Here is a 4,137-nt window from a genome sequence, read left to right on the forward strand (position 1 = left end):
TGGGCCCTGGACTTGGCCCGAGACTCGGCCTGGGCCCCGGCCGTAGCCTGGGCCCTGAACTTGGTCCGGGCCTGGGCCTAGGCCTAGGACTGGGCCTGGGCCTGGGCATGGGCCCTGGGCCCTGGGCCCTGGGCCTTGGTCTGGACTTGGGCCTGGGCCCTGAACTCTGCCCGGACTAGGGCATGGGCCCTGGGGTTGGGTCTGGGCCTGGACCAGGCCTGGGCCCTGATATGGGCCCTGATATGGGCCCTGATATGGGCCCTGGATTCAGCCTGGGCCCTAATCTGGGCCCTGGAATCGGCCTGGGCGCTTGCCTGGGCCCTAGACTTGGCCCGGGCCCTGGCACTCCTTGGCCTGGGTCTGGTACTGGGCCTGAGCCTGGGCCTGGTTCTGGGCCCTGAACCTTGGCCTGGACCTGGACATAGGCATGGGCCTGGGCTCGGCCCGGGACTCGCTCCGACCCTAGCCTGGGCATGGACTTGGTCCGGGCCCTGGCACTCCTTGGCCTGGGTCTGGTACTGGGCCTGAGCCTGGGCCTGGTTCTGGGCCCTGAACCTTGGCCTGGACCTGGACATAGGCATGGGCCTGGGCTCGGCCCGGGACTCGGTCTGGCCCCAGGCTCTGGACTAGACCCTGGACTTGGCCTGGGCCTGTGCCCTGTGCATTGGCATTGGCTCACTAGGCCTAGACCCTAGAGTGGGCCTGGGCCCTGCCCTGGGCCCTGAAATCGGCCTTGGCACTACCCTTCCTGGGCTTGGGCCTATGCCTGGGCCTGGGCCTGGGCCTGGGCCTGGGCCTGGTCTCTGGACTGGGCCTTGAATTCGGCCTGTGCCTGGGCCTGGGCCTGGACTGGGCCCTGGACTTGGAATGGGCCTAGGCCTGGGTCTGGGCCTATGTGTGGGCCTGGGCCTGGGCTTGGTCCTGGGCCTGGACCTGGGCCCTGGACTCGGCCTGGGCCCTGGACTCGGCCTGTACCCTGGACTCGGCCTGGGCCCTGGCCTGGGCCTTGGGCTCGGCCTGGGCCCTGGTATGGGCCCTGGACTCAGTCCGGGATTCGGTCTGAGCCAAGGCCCTGGACTGGGCCCTGGACTTGGAATGGCCCTGAGCCCTTGGCTCTGACCCTCCTGGGCCTCGGCCTGGGCCTAGCCTGGGCCTTGGGCTTGGCCTTGGCACTGCCCTTCCTGGCCTTGGGCCTATGCTTGGGCCTCGGCCTGGGGCCTGGCCTGGGCCTTGGGCTCGGCCTGGACCCTGGTCTCGGTCTGGGCCCTGGGCCTGGGCCTGGACCCTGGACTCGGCCTGGGCCCTGGTTTTGGCCTTGGACTCGGCCTAGGCCTGGGTCTTGGGCACTGGTGGGCCTGGGCCTGGGCTACGGCCAAACATAGGCACAGGTGGCAAGCAAACTCATCTATTTATTGACTTTGCGAGAGCGTCCTAGATTTGTTATGGGGTGGTACCCACGTGTGTACAAAGCATAAACATAACATGTGTATAAATTAGTGAATATATATATATATAATATATATATGTATGTATATATATAATATATATATATATATAGTGTGTGTGTATATATACATATGTATTTACTATATGATATATATATATATATAAATGTGTTTGTCTGTGTATATACACACACACACACACACACACACACACACACACATATATATATATATATATATATATATATAATATATATATATATAATCATGATGATGAAGGAAAGAAATTTAGACGTATTAGGAGTGTGTGAAACGAGAACAAATAATAAAGGTCAAAGGAGAATTCACGAAGACTATAGATACACCAGGAAACGAAGGAAGACATGGAGTTGGTTTTGTGTTGAATTTATCTTTTGGGGAGAGAGTAAATCACATAATTCACAAAAATGAAAGAATATTGTATGTGTCATTAGACATGGAACCGGAAGGAATTAGTTTTATCATGGTATATGCTCCTCAGCGATGAAGAACCGTGGACGAGAAGGAAGAGTTTTATGCCAAGCTACAGGAGACTTACGATGCTGTCAAATAGGAATAATGTCACCATTCTAGGAGATTGGAACGGGCACGCAGGAGTAGTGAGAGAAGGTATAGAGAATGTTTTAGGGGCGTTTTGCGTTTGAAACAGGAATCCAGAGGGTATGAGAGTGATAGATTTCTGTGCGAGTAATATACTTTCGATCATGAATACGTATTATGTGTTAGATCTGTTGCTACCATCACTTTCAGTTCCTTCTCTCCTTCTCTCTTCTTCATCTACTTCTTCTTCTTCTTCTTCTTCTTCTTCTTCTACTTCTTCCTCTTCTTTTTCTTCTTCTTTTCTTCTTCTTCATCTTCTTCATCTTCTTCTTCTTCTTCTTCTTCTGTTCCTGTCTCTTCTTCTTTTGTTTCTTCTTATGTTTCATATTCATCTTCTTCTTTTTTCTTCTATTTTTTCATCTACAAGTACTACATTTCCTTTTTCCTTTAATTTCCATTGTGCTACTTCTATTAATTTACTACTCTTTCATATTACATTACAAATACAGATGGGGTCGCGAACCTCACCCCATAAGTCATTACTGCGTCATTTGCCATCTTTTTGTTATCGGAATTTCTGGGCATTATTGGACGTTTGTTGCAATGATTCTATCAGCTTTATGTAGCCGCCCAACTTCCTAACTAGCAAGTTGTTGTCATTAATAGAACTTACAGCCCTCCTGACCGTGTCCATAGCCCACTCCACGCTTACGTCATTGGAGAGGGTCCTTATATCGAAACCAGCTACCTTCTTACTGAGGTTCATCTTCCTGAAGCGTCTGAGTAAACAAACACATCAATTTCACATTGGAACTGGAAGTGGATAAGTAGTTCCCATTCCTCGACACCGTGATGCACCAAGAGGGAAACGGTTTCACATTTTCTGTACATAGGAAGCCAACTAGCAAGGATGACGCCATACACTTCTTATCGAAACAATGCACGTAGACAAAAACCGGGTTAATCATTGGGTTCTACCTACGAGCCATCAATATGTGTAGTGAGGAATTTGTAGAAGAGGAGACGGCCTATATAACCTGTGTCTTCTGAAAGTTACTCTACCCATTATGCATGATGCACAATTTTAGGGAATAAGAAGACGAAATATACAACAGGGTAGAGAGTGAAAAGAAAATTTACGAACATGCTATGTTAACAATCTCGTTATCCAAAGAAGTCACACAAATAGCTTATGCTGCCAGATGAAAAATAAATAGATAGATAGATAGATAGATAGATAGATAAATAAATAAATAAATAAATAAATAAATAAATAAATAAATAAATAAATAAATAAATAAATAAATAAAATAAAGAACACCATAAGAATTAGGAGAAGAGATATGTTGCTATCTTGTTATGTACATGAACATAGACAGGGCCATGTATTACATACCGTGTGGTGAGTGTCCTGAGGTATCTAAAGCCACGTCAACACGGTCGAGCACTGCCCGCCGGGCACGAGGGCTTTGCTCGACAACGGGCAATTTCATCGGGTAAACCATCAAACTGTCCGTTCCCGGCACCATTTGCTGGCAGTGGATGGATGGAGGGCTGACATCGCTGCCAAACGTACGAAGTGAGGTGCGAGCAAAGTTAGCAAACCCGCTCAGTACAGACCGCCAATTAATCGCTCGCTCAATCGCCCAATGGCAAAAGGCCTCTTTTATACACTACTATCTTTTTATTTCCTTAAGCCACGTCCACACGGTCGAGCAGTGTCCGTCGGGCACGAAGGCTTTGCCCTTGTACGAGCAGTTTCAGCGGGCAAACCATCAAACTGTCCGCTCCCGGCGCCAATAGAGGGCAGTGGATGGAGGTCTTCCGTCACTGCCAAACGCACGAGGTAAGGTGTAGGCAGATCCACTGACTACCACGTTATTAGTACACCATGTCCACACCGAGTGCTAGTGCATATTGGTCACGACAAGACACTATAACTTCGATTGATATATATAAATCACATGAATGTCTGTGGAATGTAAGGTGTTTTGATTACAGAAATAGAGACAAACGTGCTGCTGGTGTAATGCTTTGCCTCATATTTGTCTCTTGCCTCTGAATATAGCTCTCCACTTTCGATACAAGAATATAAAAACTGTTTATGTCCATC

This window comes from Oratosquilla oratoria, chromosome 16 (assembly GCF_046742065.1).
Source record: "Oratosquilla oratoria isolate Oo_2021 chromosome 16, ASM4674206v1, whole genome shotgun sequence".
NCBI lineage: Eukaryota > Metazoa > Arthropoda > Malacostraca > Stomatopoda > Squillidae > Oratosquilla > Oratosquilla oratoria.